Below are 18,062 nucleotides of genomic sequence, written 5' to 3'. Positions count from 1 at the left end.
AGTGCGGGGTTGATGGTTGGACTTGAGCATCTTAGAGTCATTCAGGCTGGAAAATACCTCTGTGACTCAATCTAGCAAGCTGAAATGCTGGTCAAGATATGTGACCTGTGGCTAAGCCCCTGCTCCAGCTGTCTGAAATGAAAGCAGGCAGGTTGGGTCCTCTACTCAGTGCAAGAAACTTACCCCAGAGACACATCCACCTCCAGCTCAAAATCATTATGGTGAGAATAGGGAAGATCATGGCAGGAGGTGGATGCCATGCAGATGGAATAGACCAGACCAGGTTGGAAGAGACCTTCAAGATGAATCCCACAAAGCAAAGCTGGACAGAACTGATGAGTGTGGCCAGCAGGAGCAGGGAGGTCATTCTGCCCCTCTACTCATCTCTTGTTAGGCCACACCATAAGTCCTGTGTCCAGCTCTGGGCTCCTCAGTTTAGGAAAGATGTTGAGATGCTGGAAGGTGTCCAGAGAAGGGCAACAAAGCTGGGGAGGGGTCTGGAGCACAGCCCTGTGAGGAGGGGCTGAGGGAGCTGGGGTTGCTTAGCCTGGAGAAGAGGAGGCTCAGGGGAGACCTTCTTGCTCTCTCCAACTCCCTGAAGGGAGGTTGTAGCCAGGTGGGGGTTGGTCTCTTCTCCCAGGCAAGCAGCACTAGAACAAGAGGACACAGTCTCAAGCTGCACCAGGGGAGGTTTGGGCTGGATGTTAGGAAGAAATTCTTCCCAGCAAGAGAGATTGGCCATTGGGATGTGCTGCCCAGGGATGTGGTGGAGTCACCACCACTAGAGGTGTTTAGGAAGAGCCTGGATGAGGCACTTGGTGCCATGGTTTAGTTGATCAGATGGTGCTGGGTGCCAGGTTGGACTTGATGATCTCAGAGGTCTTTTCCAACCTGGTTTATTCTGTGTTCTGACATCCCCACTGGGTGCCTTTGTTGTGCTGTGGGGTTAGTGTAGGCTGCTGTCCTGTCCTGCTCTGATCCTGCCACCAGGACCACCTCTGAAACACCTTACACACCGAGCAGCACTGGCCTGGCAGGCTGCCTGCCTGGCTTTCAAGAGGCAAAGCAAGAGCAGATAGGAAGCAGGACTTGCCTGTGCTGAGTGAAATATAGAGCTCTGTGTATTTCTAAAGTGAGATGAGACCAGAGAGAGAGATTCTTGCACCCTGCCTGCTCATACCCTCAGAAGCAAGATTTTGTCAAGACCACACTTGGAGATCACCAGGAAAACTTCAAATGGAAGCAAAGCCCTGGGAATTGCTCAGCTCTCTGCATGAGCACCACACAGCCCTGTGCCTCTGGAGGTGCTGCCTGTGGCTGCCCTCTCTCCAGCTGCCCTGTGGTTAACGCTGCACTAACAAGCAGGACACGGTGCCAGGTCCCCAGGATGCTCTCAGGATCTTAGCAGTGGGCTGGAATCCCTCTGGGCTGCTCATCTGAACAGACACCAGCCAGAACAACTCATCCAGCTGGATTAAGCAAGTCATGCTAGAAAAATCTCTGTAGTACTCAGCAGCAGCTGTTCCAGGTATATTCTGGGATGCAGGCAGTCCTGGGGATCACACAGAATGGCAGGGGCTGGAAGGAACCTCTGGAGATCATAGAATTGTCAGGGCTGGAAGGGACCTCAAGGATCATCCAGTTCCAGCCCCCTGCCATGGGCAGGGACACCCCACACTAGGGCAGGTTGCTTATAGCCACATCCAGCCTAGCCTTAAAAACCTCCAGGCAGGAGGCTTCCACCACTTCCCTGGGCATCATCTCTAGTCCAACCCCCCTGCTGGAGCAGGTTCACCTAGATCAGGTTGCACAGGATCCCATCCAGGTGGGATACACTTAAAAGGTGTTTTAAAGAGCTCTCTGCTGTGTCAGTTCAGTGAGAAGAGAAACAAACCAAGAGGCATGGATCAAAGTAGAAAAGGTTGAGGAGTCCGAAAGTGAGGTAAGACAGAAGCTGAAAAGGCAGGCAGGCAGGGCCTCCAGAGTGCCTAATGCCAAACCTCAGCTCCAAAGTTTGTTCTAGAAAAGAGCAGATAAGAAATGCAGCTGCCAGGGGCAGCCAGTCCCAAGCCAAACAAAAAGCAAATGCCTTGCAAGCAGCCTGCCAAGGCAGAATGGTTCCCACAGCTTGGGGGAAGTGCATTGTTCCCTTCCCTTCCAGCATCCTGTCAGGAGTGGAGGCGTTCTATTTAGGGTGGTTTCACAGTTACTCTTGAGGGGATCTTTGATCAGAGACCACTAGAAGCACAGGGAAACCAAATATTCTCTACTGAAGGCACTGGGGGAAGACTCAGAAGCCAGTTCCCCACAGGCAGGTCGACCACTAACCACGGTGGGCTGGACCAGCCCTGGGTTTAGCAGGATGAAGCCCTTCTGTTTTCCTTACCAAAGGGAAGAAAGGCACATCCAGCACACTGGTTCACAAGACAGGTGGCTAGAGGACTGAGTGCACTTTGTTGCTGTCTTTGGCCAAACAAAACACCTGAGAGCCATTCTTGCTCTGCCAGAAGCTCCAACTCCTCTGCTGCTTAGACAGAAGCAGTAGCTTAGTGTAACACAAGAGCCCTCATACAGCCCTAAGGCAGCTGCCTTGGCATTAAAGCCAGCTTGAAGCATGACAGGCAGATTCTAGAGCTCTGTGTTGACCATGCCTGCCACCAGGAGTGCCTTGACACATCCAGCACTTGCACAGGAAGAGTAATTCATCCCAGAAAGATTAACTGGCTATTGGGATGTGCTGCCCAGGGAGGTGGTGGAGTCACCGTCCCTGGAGGTGTAATAGCAGAGCATAGAATAGAATTAACCAGGTTGGAAAAGACCTTTGAGATCACTGAGTCCAACCCATCACCCAACACCATCTAATCAACTAAACCATGGCACCAAGTGCCTCATCCAGGCTCTTCCTAAACACCTCCAGGGATGGTGACTCCACTGCCTCCCTGGGCAGCACATCCCAATGGCCAAGCTCTCTCTGTGTGTAGAACTTCTTCCTCACCTCCAGCCTAAACCTCCCCTGGCACAGCTTGAGACTGTGTCCTCTTGTTCTGGTGCTGCTTGCCTGGGAGAAGAGACCAACCCCCACCTGGCTACAACCTCCCTTCAGGGAGTTGCAGAGAGCAAGAAGGTCTCCCCTGAGCCTCCTCTTCTCCAGGCTAAGCAACCCCAGCTCCCTCAGCCTCTCCTCACAGGGCTGTGCTCCAGACCCCTCCCCAGCTTTCTTGCCCTTCTCTGGACACCTTCCAGCATCTCAACATCTTTTCTGAACTGAGGAGCCCAGAACTGGACACAGGACTCAACCACATCTGAAATCTCAGCTTTGCTGTCTTAGCACTCAGCCTGCAGAGTGTGAGGTGGCAGTGGTTGGGAACCATGAGGCTGAGGATCAGGCACTGGCTGCATGGCTCAGCCCTCCACATGCCTGCTGATGACACTTGCATCTCTGTGTGACCCCAGAGGAAGCCTGGCACCAGCCATTTAAGAGCACACCCAAAGCCTGAGCAAACTTTGCAGACTCCTGGTGGTGAGGCTCACTTTGCTGCTTTGCATACCCCTGGGGCTTCAGGCCTAAGCAGCAGCAGTGCAAAGGGGAAGCTCTGAACACACTCTGGACTAGACTGTCTCAACAGCAAAGATGAGAGGAGGTCCCCAAGGTACCTGAAGGAACTGATATCTAAGTCTTTCAGTGCAGCTGCTGGATGGGAAGCAAGCTTCAAAGAGCATAATTTACACAGGCTGCTCCTAGCTCACAGCACCACAGAGTCACTTCAGATGGAAGTGATTCCTGCTGGGGGTTTGGACTCAATGATCTCCAGAGGTCCCTTCCAACCCCTACCAGTCTGTGATTTAAAACCATCCAGCCTAACCCTTAGCTGTCTGCACTGCAGCTCTGGAAGTTTGAGCCATGTCCCAGCTTCCACCCAGTGCTAGGAGCTGTGTGTACTGGCAGGGAGGACAAGTTCCCAAGGTGGATTCTGGGGAAGATAATCACTGCTGTGGTACCCAAGAACCACACCTAGAGGCTTTTCAGTCTGGAGAAGAGAAGACTGAGAGGGGATTTAATAAATGTCTATAAATACCTGAGGGCTGAGCGTCAAGGGGCAGGGGACAGGCTCTGCTCAGCTGCACCCTGGGATAGGATAAGGGGCAGTGGATAAAAAACACAGCACAGGAGGTTCCACCTCAACACGAGGAGGAACTTCTTCACTGTGAGGGTCCCAGAGCCCTGGAGCAGGCTGCCCAGAGAGGTTGTGGAGTCTCCTTCTCTGCAGCCTTTCCAGCCCCATCTGGATGTGTTCCTGTGTGACCTGTGCTGGATGTTATGGTCCTGCCCTGGCAGAGGGGTTGGACTCAAGGATCTCTGGAGGTGCCTTCCACCCCCTAACATTCTGTGATCCCATCATCCAAAGCAGGACAGGTTTCCACCAGAATGCAGACAGCACAGAAGGGCAGATGGAACAGCCTCCATCTCACATAGGTATGGCACAAAAGGAATTCATTTGGCTCTTGGGGGAAAGGAGAGCAGTTGCTTGAAGCTTTTGGTACATCCTAGTGTAATGGACACAGACTGTAAGTCATACTCCCAGGATATGGATTCAGATCAGAGATAAAATGCATCCTGCAGCATCATTCCCCTAGTCATGGGTGCAAATAGGAACCACTTCCCCTAGTACCAAGGGAGAGGAAGAAAGCAGATGGCCTCAGATTGCACCAGGGAAGGCTTAGGTTGGATATTAGGAAAAATGTCTTCCCTGAAAGGGTTCTCCAAGCCTGGCACAGGCTGCCCAGGGAGGTGGCTGAATCTCCATCCCTGGAGGTGTTTCAAAGAGGCAAGGATGTGGTGCTGAGGGCCATGGGTTAGCACCAGACCTCATGAAGTCAGCTGATGGTTGGGCTCCATGCTCTTAAAGGTCTTTTGCAGCCACAAAGACTTTGTGGTTCTATCAGAGGGCTCCCAACAGCCCCTTCAGAGCATGCCTCTGGATTTTCCATTCGTGGTGCAATTCCCTAGCAAGGCTGTTTCCTAAATCAAGGCCAGGCAGGATGGGCTGGAGTGTGTTTGTGAAGTGTCTGAGCACTCTGCACGTTGGCTCCTTTTGAGCAGCTGCCATTATTTACACCCAGGCAGAGAATTATACCAGCACACAGGGAGTGGAGCCAGCCTTCCTCTCCTAGAAACACACCAAGAGCCCAACCCTGCAGACCTCCCTCAGCCAGAGCTCCCTAAGAGCAGCACAACTCAGAAGCCAGCTGTAAAACCCCAGCCCCAAACTGGTTCCTCAAGAGGTGCAGCCTAAAAACAAGGAAAAAACATCTGAGTAATTCCTTAACTTTCTTTTGCACTGAGGTCTTGGGGTGAGGGAATAGAATAGAATTAACCAGGTTGGAAGAGACTTCTGAGATCATCAAGTCCAACCTATCATCCAACACCATCTGATCAACTAAACCATGGCACCAAGCACCCCATCCAGTCTCTTCCTAAACACCTCCAGTGATGGTGACTCCACCACCTCCCTGGGCAGCACATTCCAATGGCCAATCTCTCTTGCTGGGAAGAATTTCTTCCTCACCTCCAGCCTAAACCTCCCCTGGCACAGCTTGAGACTGTGTCCTCTTGTTCTGGTGCTGGTTGCCTGGGAGAAGAGACCAACCCCCACCTGGCTACAACCTCCCTTCAGGGAGTTGGAGAGAGCAAGAAGGTCTCCCCTGAGCCTCCTCTTCTCCAGGCTAAGCAACCCCAGCTCCCTCAGCCTCTCCTCACAGGGCTGTGCTCCAGACCCCTCAGTTGCACTTGTGTCAGCTCCTGAACACCTAACCCTCATTCTTCTGGCAGATAGCAGTGAAGAATTTTTTAATGCAATGAGTTTTTTTAAGGAGAAGAAGCCCCAAGAGAGCTGGGGCTGTTTAGTCTGGAGAAGAGAAGGCTTTGAGGACTCCTAATTGTGGCCTTCCAGTATCTGAAAGGGGCTACAAGAGAGCTGGGGAGGGACTTTGGAGGGTGTCAGGGAGTGATAGGACTTGGGGGAATGGAGCAAAACTAGAAATGGATAGATTGAGATTGGATGTGAGGAATAAGTTGTTCCCCATGAGGGTGGTGAGAGACTGGCACAGGTTGCCCAGGGAGGTGGTGGAAGCTGTAGCCAGCTGGGGGTTGGTCTCTTCTCCCAGGCAACCAGCACCAGAACAAGAGGACACAGTCTCAAGCTGTGCCAGGGGAGGTTTAGCCTGGATGTTAGGAAGTTCTTCCCAGAAAGAGAGCTTGGCCATTGGAATGTGCTGCCCAGGGAGGCAGTGGAGTCCCCATCACTGGAGGTGTTTAGGAAGAGCCTGGATGAGGCACTTGGTGCCATGGTTTAGTTGATCAGATGGTGTTGGGTGACAGGTTGGACTCGATGATCTCAAAGGTCTTTTCCAATCTGGTTAATTCTATTCTATGAATCCAATTCTAAGCCTCCTGCCTGGAGGTGTTTGCAGCCAGGCTGGATGTGGCTGTGAGCAACCTGCTGTAGTGTGAGGTGTCCCTGGCCATGGCAGGGGGGTTGGAACTGGCTGATCCTCGAGGTCCCTTCCAACCCTGACAACTCTATGCTAAACTAAGGATTGGTTTGTGTTCAAGAATGCTGTCTTTAATGGTGGGGGGAGTGGAAAAGGAGGAGAGAGGAAGGTGTTGTCCCTGCAGTGAAGGACGTGGGAGCTTTTATTGTTACAAAGGAAAGAAACTAAGTTTAAATTGTGAAGGCATATTTGGCTGCTTGATCTGCAATTGGCTTCATACATCACAGCTGAGGTATTTCACCAGTTTCCTTGTGGAAAACTGATTAACACACACACACACCTCTTTGTTTGCTGGTTTGCTGTTGTTTTTAAAGGCTATTCTTCCTCTCAATAACAACAACAAAAAGCTAAAACTTGGTAGGTGGATTGGTTCCTTTATTTCCCCCCACCCCCCCGCTCTTCATGTGCTTGGCTCCAGTGATTTCAATAGCAGCCACATCCCTTTCTAAAGCACAGACCAGTTCCTGCTTACACAGTAAAACTGGGCCAGAGTCATGCTCCTTAACTTGTTTTTGCTAGAGGAAAACACCAGCACTAACTTATCATTCCTAACACCAGCACCACCCATCTTGCAAACAGTGGGGTGAACAGTCTCGCTCATGTGCGGTGATGCCACAGCTCCAGAGAGAGGCAAAGGTGCCAGAGAGCACAGATTTGTGTTCATAGAACCATAGAATTGTTAGGAATGGAAGGGACCTCAAGGATCAGCCAGTTCCAACCCCCCTGCCATGGCCAGGGACACCTCACACTACAGCAGGTTGCTCACAGCCACATCCAGCCTGGCTGCAAACACCTCCAGGCAGGAGGCTTCCACCACCTCCCTGGGCAACCTGTGCCAGGCTCTCACCACCCTCATGGGGAACTTCTTCCTCACATCCAATCTCAATCTACCCATTCCTAGTTTTGCTCCATTCCCCCCAGTCCTATCACTCCCTGACACCCTCAAAAGTCCCTCCCCAGCTTTCTTGTAGCCCCTGTCAGATACTGGAAGGCCACAATTAGGTCTCCTCAGAGCTTTCTCTTCTCCAGACTGCACAACCCCAACTCCCTCAGTCTGTCCTCACAGCAGAGCAGCTCCAGCCCTCTGCTCATCCTCGTGGCCCTTCTCTGGACACCTTGCAGCTCCTCCAGATCCTTCCTGTACTAGGGGCTCCAGAACTGGACCCAGAGCTCCAGCTGTGGTCTCAGCAGAGTGGATCAGAGGGGCAGAATCCCCTCCCTGGCCCTGCTGGCTCTGCTTCTCTTGCTGCAGCCCAGGATACGATTTGCTCTCTGGGCTGCAAGTGCTCACTGCTGGCTCCTCTTGAGCTTCTCCTCCAGCAGCACCCCCAAGTCCTTTTCTCCAGGGCTGCTCTCAAGCCAGTCCCTGCCCAGCCTACATCTATGTATTTTCACCTTTCTATGGAGATAAAAGTGTTTGTATTCACATGGGGACAGTTGGAGGTGTGGCTGCAACTGCCTCCTGTTCCATAGTACAGAGAGAGGAAAGGAACAATCAGCAGGTAAATGCTTGCATTTCTACCTTCACTGCCAGCCTCTGCCTGCAGTTCAGGGAGTATCAGTCCTTGCTGTGAAAGCATCACATCACCTGAGAGCCCAAGGACACAGCCACTGCTTGAGCTGTTTCCTCCCCAGCTGGCACTAAAAGCTGCCAGTAGGCATCAGATCACCAGCTGGCAGCTCTTGCCCAGCTCTGCCCCACTGCACAGCGCCCCTTTGGCTGGCACACAAAGGGCAAAGCTACATTTGCGCCTCAGGGGCTGCCTGTACTTTCAAAGCCAACGATTTCCAGGAGAGAATACAGGTGTCAGACAACGCAAAAGAAATCAGAAGCAAGGATTTCGATCAAGCCCACCCCTAAAACAGCACAGAAACCAGGGGCAGTTTCTGAGGCTCACTTAGTGATCCACCAAAAGCCGCCTGCTAGGGAGAGCGTTTCGGGCGTTCAGCACCCACCCACAGCCCTCCGTTTCCTCAGCCCTGCTCTCACAAACCCTTCCCCAAGCAGAGCAGTCGCAAGGCAGAGAAAAGCCCCAGCAGAAGCCCTAAACTCCGGAGGTGTGTGACGCGCGGGATGCTGAGCTGCTCCCCGCCCTGCTCCGCCAGAAGATGCTGGGGAAGGAGGGAGGGAGGCAGGCGATTGCTTACGGGCTGCCGGAGAGCTGCTGCGGGCGGCGGCTGCCGGCGGGAGGGCAGGGATGGACTCAACCCTGCTGCGCGCAGAGCCTCCCCAGCGGGATGGACCTGGGAGTGCCTGGGTCCAGGGCTTGGTGGAGCCGAGGCGGCTGGGCTGGGGTGTCCAGCTGGCGGGACAGCCTCTGCTTCGCCTCTTATAGCGGGAGGTGCTTGGCAAGGAAAAGCAGCCCAGCCAATAGCTCCGTTCGTGCGTGGAGCCGGGGAGCAGCCTGCTCCTCACGGGGTCTCCGCAGGGTCCGTGGGGGGACACAACCCCAGCAGTGCGAGCACTTCGCCGGCTCGGCCGCTTCCCTGCCTCCCCACGACAGCAAAGCGCCCTTACTGGCACCCCTGGGACTGCCCCAGGGGAGGGTTAGGTTGGACATTAGGAAGTTTCTTCACAGGAAGGGTTGTTAGGCATTGGAACAGGCTGCCCGGGAAGGGGATGGAGTCACCACCCCTGGAGGGGTTTAAAAGCCCTGTAGATGTGATGCTCGGGAGTATGGCTTAGTGGAGGAGAGTAGGGTTAATGGTGGGACTCGAAGCTCTCTACCAACCTGATTCTTTTATTCTATGACTCACCAGGGTGGGCAAAGCTCTGCTGTACCCCCAAAGTCACAGTCTCACAGTATAACTTAGGTTGGAAAGGACCTCGAGGATCATCGAGTCCAACCTATCAACACAGACCCCTGTTTCACACAAGGAAAATCCCAGAATCATAGAACAGTTGGGGTTGAAAGGGGCCTTAAAGACCACCCCCTGGTTCCAACCCCATGCCACGGGCAGAGACACCTTCCACTAGACCAGGCAAGCCCTGCTACCCACAGAGTGCTAGAGGTCACCCTGCCAGATTGCTTCACACAAGGAACATGCAGCACAAAATCTTGGTGGGTGGATCTGTCACCAGCCTCCCAGCTTGCCCAAGTCACCCTCATACAGCTTTGCCAGGCAGCTCTGCTATGGTATGTGTCATCCCCAAGTTCATAGGCAGAGGTTCCAGGACAGAAAAGAAGGAAAAAGGAAACAGAAGGGAGGCATTTCAAATCCACAGGCTGCAGGGAGGGAAGGAGCCCAGCAGAAGGGAGCACAAAACAGGAGGATTTCCTTCAAAGCAGACATGAGAAGCAGCAGCAAAGCCGTTCCTATTTTTAAACAAATCTGTTTGTGCAGCAGCACCACCCAGGACAAATCTGACACCTCTCACACCTGTATTCTTCCCCCCACCCCTTTCTCCATCTCTTATCCCTTTTCTTTCCCCCCCCTTGCTCTTACATCTTTGAAGTTTGTCCTACTTTCTTCCATGCTTCTGCCATTGGAGCAGCAAGTGGTCCAGCAAGTAAGTTTGGGGTTATTTTTAGCAGAAAGTGCTTGGGTTGGAGCTCTTGCACTACCAAGAGGCTTTTGTGGTGCCTTGGAAAGCCACAGAGCTTCTGGTGGGTATGCTGGATGCACCTACTGGTATCCCTGGAAAGCAGACCCTCACACTTGGGCCAAGGAAGTCCTGGTGGTGTAGTAAGTGCAGTGAACATGGCATAGGAGCAAACACACCCTCCTTGCAACAGCATTTTGTTTCTGCCTGTCCCTGCCAGCAGTTATGTCCCCCCTAGTCTTCCAATACCACATGATCCATGCTAACACCATCCCTGTCATGCCTGTTCCCAGCAGGAACAAGGACAGATGGGTTGGATAGGTTGGATCCATGGCCAGCCTTACCAGGAAGAGCTTCAACAAGGCCAAGTACCAGGTCCTGCACTTGGGGCACAACAACCCCAAGCAATGCTCTAGGCCTGGGGCAGTGTGGCTGGAAAGCTGCTGGCAGAAAGGGGTCTGGGGGTGCTGATGGACAAGCAGCTGAACAGGAGGCAGCAGTGTGCCCAGGGGGCCAAGAAAGCCAAAGGCCTCCTGGCTGGGATCAGCAATGCTGTGTCCAGCAGCAGCAGGGAGGGGATTGTCCCCTGGCACTCAGCTCTGGGCAGGCCACACCTCGAGTGCTGTGGCCAGGTTTGGGCACCTCCAGCCAAGAGAGAGGTGGAGGTGCTGGAGCCAGGGCAGAGCAGGGCAAGGAAGCTGGGAAGGGCCTGGAGAAGAAATCTGATGGAGAGAGACTGAAGGAGCTGGGGATGGTTAGTGTGAAACAGAGGAGGCTGAGGGCAGACCTCCTGGCTCTCTACAGCTCCCTGAAAGGAGGTTGTGGAGAGGCTGCTGCTGGTCTCTTCTCACAGTGACAGGACAAGAGGAACAGCCTCAAGCTGTGACTGGGCAGGGTTAGGCTGGACATTAGGAAACATTTTTCTCATCAAGAGTGATGAGGGATTGGAATGTTCTGCCCAGGGAGGTGGTGGAGTCCCCAAGCCTGGCTGTGTTTCAAGGTGGTTTGGCTGTGGTGCTTGGGGCTATGGTTTAGGGGTGAGCCTTGCAGAGTAGGGTTCTGGGTTGGACTTGGTGATCCTGAGGGTCTCTTCCAACCTGAATGTTTCTGTGATTCTGTGACACTGGGCTGCCCAAAGGTTCAGGGTGCAGACTGCCAAGAACATCTTGAGGCATGCGTAAAACACAGATGTGAAAGGCCAACATCATTTATCACCGTGGGCTGAAGTTTACATCTGATTTCCAAAGGAATCCAACTATCCATTTCTAGCTCAGTTTTCCAGCAGCCCTCTCACCAAGCATAAAACCTATTGACCATCAGCAAGAGTGGCTGGCTGTAAACAACCATCAGAACAACAAGAACACAAGCAACAGCTCCCAGCCCCCAAGATAGGATGTGAGTGCAGCTGCAAAGCTCTGGGACTCAGGAGAAGTCATGCAAAGACCTTTCAAGGATGGGGGCTGGGGAGAGGCCTTGAGCACAATCCCTGTGAGGAGAGGCTGAGGGAGCTGGGGTTGCTTAGCCTGGAGAAGAGGAGGCTCAGGGGAGACCTTATTGCTCTCTACAACTGCCTGACAGGAGGCTGTAGCCAGGTGGGGGTTGGTCTCTTCTGCCAGGCACCCAGCACCAGAACAAGAGGACACAGTCTCAAGCTGCACCAGGGGAGGTTTAGGCTGGAGGTGAGGAGAAAGCTCTTCCCAGAGAGAGTTGTTAGCCATTGGAATGTGCTGCCCAGGGAGGTGGTGGAGTCCCCATCCCTGGAGGTGTTCAAGAGGGGATTGGATGTGGCACTTGGTGCCATGGTTGAGCAGTGATAAGTTCTTGGGTGAGAGGTTGGACTTGATGATCTCTGAGGTCTTTTCCAACCTTGTTGATTCTATGTTTCTATTCTAAAGTGTTGTAAAAACCTCTGCCAAAACATTGGGGCTAAACAAGCAGAAACTGCAGACATTGCACAGCTCAGTTCAAAGGGTTGAGACAACTCTGAGTCAGCCTCATGCCATCCCCCTTGCTAGCCGAGGAAGCCAATCACTTACCCTGCTCTTGGGTTTTTGGCTCACACTATCAATTTAAGAGAAGGAGGGGGGAATAAAACCCCCAAATAAATCAAGAGAGACTCCAGGGATCCAATCTAGCCGTGACTAGTTATCCAAACAGAATGAACTATGAGCAGAAGCACTTAAAACCCAGGCAGCTGAATCACTCACTCCAAAATCTAACTGCCAGGAAACTTTATTTGGAAGTGGTGGAGCTCCTAGAACCGTGCAGGGAGGCTGCTCTGCAGCCAAGAAACCCCACCAGGCAGGGTGTTACCCCAAGGCAAAGGACTCACCAGACCATGGGCTTGTTGGCAGTGGTGAAGAGATGTTTTTCTCCATCATCCTGTAGGTCTCCATGATGCTTCCACTACATCATTGCAGCCAGAGGGAAAGTCTTCCAGGCAGTGGGGCCCATTTTTGCAAGCTGATGCTCTGGGGAAGGAGGCCATATTCATTTTGGCAGAATATTCATTAAGGCAGAATAATGTCCACATGCCAGGCTGAGACTGGGGGATGGGGTGCCCCACCAGAGGTGTCCCCAGACCACAACTGACAGTGGTGACATGTGAAGATATAAGGCTGCTGCACTCACCTGTGCTCTGCAGGACACCATGGCTACACAGAACCACTGAAGCTCTCCACACAAGCCCCTTCAGAGTCCCTCTTCCCCCAGCATACAGCACTAGTACCTCAGCCCTCCCCTCCAATTGTCTCCAGACCCTCCTCAGCTGCAGGGTAATTACCCCTCCTCCTCATGAACCCTCCCCAGCCAGACCACCTTTCTCATCAGCAACACCCAAAACACCTGGGGAAGGCTCTTCCACCCTTCCAACAGAGTCAAACCTTCTTTCTGCATCAGCAACACCCAAAACACCTGGGGAAGGCTCTTCCACCCTTCCAACAGAGTCAAACCTTCTCTCTGCCCTGCTCTCCCTGGCTGCCGGGGGTCACCACCCTGCCATTTGCCTAATTGATGGGTTGTAATCACAGCCACCTGCCCTCACCAGCCTCCCAGAGCAGGAAGCCTTCCCCCAAGAGATGTCACACACACCCTGGCTGCCCCTCTGCTGGCTCTGTGTGGAACTCAGGCTTAGGCTCTGCTTTGGACTGGTTGTTTTCTCACTGGTGTGTAAACAACCCCATGACCCAAACTGGAAAGCTGAAAGGAGAAGATTCACGTGGGGGGGGAAGAGGGGCTGATGCCTTGAGGTGATGTCTTGCTCCTCAAATCATCCTCTGACTTCTGCAAAGGCTGTGTGTAGCCCCAGATGCTCAGAGGAAAACACAATGACTTGCAGTGAATTGGTTCAAGAGAGCCTGGAGAAAAGGAGGGAGGAGAAAAAAAAAAGTAAAAGAGAGAGAGGAAAAAAAAGGAGTAGGGAAAGAGGGAGAGCAGCCTCCACCCCCCTGAGCCATCCCTCTCTTGCGCTGCCTGGGACACAGTTCCTGGCCAGATTGAACCCCCCCCACGCACACCCTGCAGGCAGCTGGAGCTTACCTGCAGCAGGCTAATTGCTCCCAGGTCATCAGCCAAAAGTCTCCAGACAGGTGAAGTAATGGAAAAGCTGAACCATTTCAGAGTCATTCCTCCCAGGGAGCAAGGGTGGGGGCATGGGAGGCTTCACAGTGCTGTGGTTAAAACATCAGTGATGCAAAACCTTATTCCACGGAGTTCAAGCACGTGAACTGCTGCTTCCCAAGCTCACAGAATCACAGAATCAATGAGGTTGGAAAAGACCTCATGACTACTAAACCATGGCACCAAGTGCCACATCCAATCCCCTCTTGAACACCTCCAGGGATGGGGACTCCACCACCTCCCTGGGCAGCACATTCCAATGGCTAACAACTCTCTCAGGGAAGAACTTTCTCCTCACCTCCAGCCTAAACCTCCCCTGGTGCAGCTTGAGACTGTGTCCTCTCCTTCTGGTGCTGCTTGCCTGATACAACCAAGAGTGGTGCAGGGACCTCTGAAGAGCTTCTAGTCCAACCCTCCCTGCTAGAGGAGAGTAAACCAGCCAGGAACATGTCCAAGTAGGTCTGGAATGCCTCCAGAGAAGGAGACTTCACAGCCTCTCTGGACAGCCTGCTCCAGGGCTCCAAGCACCCTCAAAGCAAAGAAGTTTTCTTTCCTTATGTTCACATGGAACCTCCTGTGTTCCAGTTTGTGACCATTGCCCCTCATTCTGTTACTGGACACCACTGACTCTCAGTCTGGCTTCATCCTCCTCACACTTGCCCTTTAGCTATTGATCAGCATTGAGAAGATCCCTCCTCAGTCTCCTCTTCTCCAGGCTAAACAGCCCCAGGTCTCCCAGCCTTCCTCACAAGGTGGATGTTCCAGTCCCCTCAGCATCTTAGTAGCACTCTGCTGGACTCTCTCCTTGATTCTTCCTATCAGTGTGGTTTGGGATCATATTCCTGCATGGCAGTGAGGGATTAAATCACTGCTGGGGGGGCATCAGTGGATTTGCCTCCACCAGTGCTGTGCAAATCTCAAAGGATGAAGTAGAGAGTTCAGAGGATGAAGGAGGGAGCTCAAAGTGTCAAGTGGAGAGCTCAAAGGGTCAAGGAGGGAGCTCAAAGGATGAAGGAGGGAGCTCAAACGATCAAGGAGGGAGCTCAAAGGATGAAGGAAGGAGCTCAAAGGATGGAGCTCAAAGGGTCAAATAGAGTGTTCAAAGGATGAAGGAGGGAGTTCAAAGGATGAAGGAGGGAACTCAAAGGATGAAAGAGGGAGCTCAAAGGGTCAAGGAGGGAGCTCAAAGGGTCAAGGAGGGAGTTCAAAGTATGAAGGAGGGAGCTCAAAGGGTCAAGGAGGGAGTTCAAAGTATGAAGGAGGGAGCTCAAAGGGTCAAGGAGGAAGTTCAAAGGATGAAGGAGGGAGTTCTCCTGAATCTAGAGGGCAAAACTGTAAGACACAAAAAGAGGACTGTGGTGGTGTTGGGTGCCAAGCACAAAGCTACTCAGCATTCCAGCATCTAGCGTTGAAACAAGTCAGTGGCACAGCCCCACAATGCCCTCAGCAGACCTGGATCGAGGGCTCAAGAGACCTGAATAAAGCACACAACCCCCTGCTGAAGGTCCAGTATCAGATAAGCCTGTGAGTAATCACAGGGACTGTGTTATTTGAGGCATCACCACTCAGACTTTCCTGAGTGACCCCAGAATCTGCACATGAGAGAGGTTCCAGCAAGCAGCTGCAGGGGTGGCTCAGCTATCAGACGAAGAGGAACAGCCGTGTCAAGCCCTCTTTGGCAGGGGTCAGAATGCTTCTCCCGGTACAAGCTGCTCCTTCTGTGCCTGGAAAGTTACAGAGGTGACTCCCATTTATAAAAGATGATGTACCAGGGCCCCTGCTACAAGCAGGGACCCAGCTGGTGGCTCTCCAGCCCCGGCGGGGCTATGGGTTCGAAAAGGCAACAGAAACGAAGGGTTCCAACCAGCGCTCCAGCAGCAAGCTAAGCCTGCAAGGAACGTTGGCAGCCCCCACAGCCACTTCTCTGCAGCCTGGGGTGGGGCTGGTCAAACCCATCAGGTTTGCTGCCAAGGGCAGGGCTGGAGGTTTTGTGCTCCGTGGTCATCTGAACCTCAGCATTTCCGTCCCCATCCACGTGCTGCTTCCCAGTGCTGCTTCTGCTGCCTGTTGGATCCCAAACAGATGTGGGGGCAGGAGGCAGCTTGAGGTCTCAGGGCTCTCTGCCTCTCCTCTCAAGGCATATGCTCCAGTTTCTTCATCATCCCTGTAGCCCTCCCTTGGACTCTCTCCAGCAGATCCCTGTCCCTCCTGAACCTGGGAGCCCAGAACTGGATGCAATATTCCAGGTGTGGCCTCACCAGGGCAGAGTAGAGGGGGAGGAGAACCTCCCCGGATCTGCTGGCCACACTCCTCTGCATGCCCCCAGGATCCCAGTGGCCTTCTTGGCCACCAGGGCACATTGCTGTCCCATGCAGAACTTGTTGTCCACCAGGACTCCAAGGTCTTTATCCATGGAGCTGCTTCCCAGCAGGTCAGGCTCTAATCTGTACTGGTGCATGGTGCTGCTCCTCCCCAGGTGCAGGACTCTACACTTAGAATCACAGAATTGTCAGGGTTGGAAGGGACTTCAAGGCTCAGCCAGTTCCAACCCCCCTGCCATGGCCAGGGACACCTCACACTACAGCAGGTTGCTCACAGCCACCTCCAGCCTGGCTGCAAACACCTCCAGGCAGGAGGCTTCCACCACCTCCCTGGGCAGCCTGTGCCAGGCTCTCACCACCCTCATGGGCAACAGCTTCTTCCTCACATCCAATCTCAATCTCCCCACTTCTAGTTTAGCTCCATTCCCCCCAGTCCTATCACTCCCTGACACCCTCAAAAGTCCCTCCCCAGCTTTCTTGTAGCCCCCTTCAGATCCTGGAAGGCCACAATTAGGTCTCCTTGGAGCCTTCTCTTCTCCATTTGGCAGCAGCTCAAGGGACCAAAATTGAATTCCTCATCCTGCTACAAACTTCTTGCTTGACTTTGGCTGGGTCAGAGAACATCAGTCCCTCAGGCACTGCCTGGCTCCAGGGCTGCTGCCTACGCTGTGGAGGTGCTCCAGAGAGGAGCAGTTGTGCTCAGTGCCTGCAGCCCCTTGCTCAGCCAGGCTGTGTGTGTCATTGCCATCTCAGAATCACAGAACCATCGAACTGTTGAGGTTGGAAGAGACCTTTCAGATCATCAAGTTCACTGTTCCCCTAGAGCTCACAATCTCACCACTGCTGCTAAGCCACCATCACTGAACCACATCCTTCAGCACCACATCCACCAGTCTTTTAAATACCTCCAGGGATGGTGACTCCTCCACCTCCCTGGGCAGCCTGTTCCACTGCCTGAGAACTCTTCTGTGGAGATCTTTTTTATTCCTAATATCCAAACTGGACTCCTCTGGCACAGCTTGAGGCCATTTCCTTTTGTCCTATCACTAGCTGCTTGGGAGAAGAGGCCAACCACCACCTCTCTCCAGCTTCCTTTCAGGGAGCTTTAGAGAGCAATGAGGTCTCCCTTCAGCCTCCCCTTCTGCAGGCTAAACAACCCCTGCTCACTCAGCTGCTCCTCACCAGCCCTGTTCTCCAGACCCTTCACCACCTTCATTGCCCTTCTCTGGACCTGCTCCACCACCTCAGTGTTCTTCTTGCAGTGAGGGGCCCAAAAACTGAGCCCAGTATTCAAGGTGTGACCTCACCAGTGCTGATTCCACGGGCACAATCGCTGCCCTGCTCCTCTTGATCAAGCTGCTCCTGATCCAGGCCAGGATGCTGGTGGCTGCCTTGGCCACCTGGGCACACCCTGGCTCATGTCCAGGCCAGGATGCTGGTGGCTGCCTTGGCCACCTGGGCACACCCTGGCTCATGTCCAGGCCAGGATGCTGGTGGCTGCCTTGGCCACCTGGGCACACCCTGGCTCATGTCCAGGCCAGGATGCTGGTGGCTGCCTTGGCCACCTGGGCACACCCTGGCTCATGTTCAGGCCAGGATGCTGGTGGCCTCCTTGGCCACCTGGGCACACCCTGGCTCATGTTCAGGCCAGGATGCTGGTGGCTACCTTGGCCACCTGGGCACACCCTGGCTCCTGATCCAGGCCAGGATGCTGGTGGCTGCCTTGGCCACCTGAGCACACTCTGGCTCATGTTCAGCCAGCTGCCAGCCAGCACCCCCAGGTCCTTCTCTGCCAAGCAGCTTCCCAGACACTCTGCCCTGGTAGGGGTTGGAGATGGGGATCCTCTCACCACCTTTCTGCCTGTGCTGCTCCTTCCTCATCTCCAGCAGCACTGGCTGCACCAACATGTTCACTTCCTCTGCCAGATGAGTTTTCCCTTTGCTACAAAAGACCACAGTGAAATGATGAGGCTGTTGCAGCAGTCACAAATCAGGCTGGGGAGGGTGTTTTCATTCCCTGCTGTCAA

General features: G+C 53.5%; 1 protein-coding gene across 3 annotated transcripts in view; it reads right to left on the bottom strand.

Moving 5' to 3' along the window:
- The window catches only part of FHL1 (four and a half LIM domains 1), a 49,804-nt gene extending 37,354 nt beyond the window's left edge, over positions 1-12,450 (bottom strand). Inside the window, exon 1 of one of the 3 annotated variants that reach the window (XM_068151778.1) lies at positions 12,429-12,450. The gene's annotated coding sequence lies outside the window, so the exon portion shown is untranslated. Of the gene's footprint in view, positions 1-8,700; positions 8,864-12,428 lie in introns of those variants that run through there. The other 2 variants (XM_068151779.1, XM_068151783.1) reach the window with 2 other exon arrangements.
- Positions 12,451-18,062: the final 5,612 nt, after the last annotated feature.

The sequence above is a fragment of the Melanerpes formicivorus genome, unplaced genomic scaffold (genome assembly GCF_026170545.1).
Source record: "Melanerpes formicivorus ecotype bairdi unplaced genomic scaffold, bMelFor1.0.p_v2 SCAF_22, whole genome shotgun sequence".
Taxonomy (NCBI): Eukaryota; Metazoa; Chordata; class Aves; order Piciformes; family Picidae; genus Melanerpes; species Melanerpes formicivorus.
Note: the sequence above shows the minus strand (reverse complement) of the source record. Positions and strands in the feature narration are given on the sequence as shown.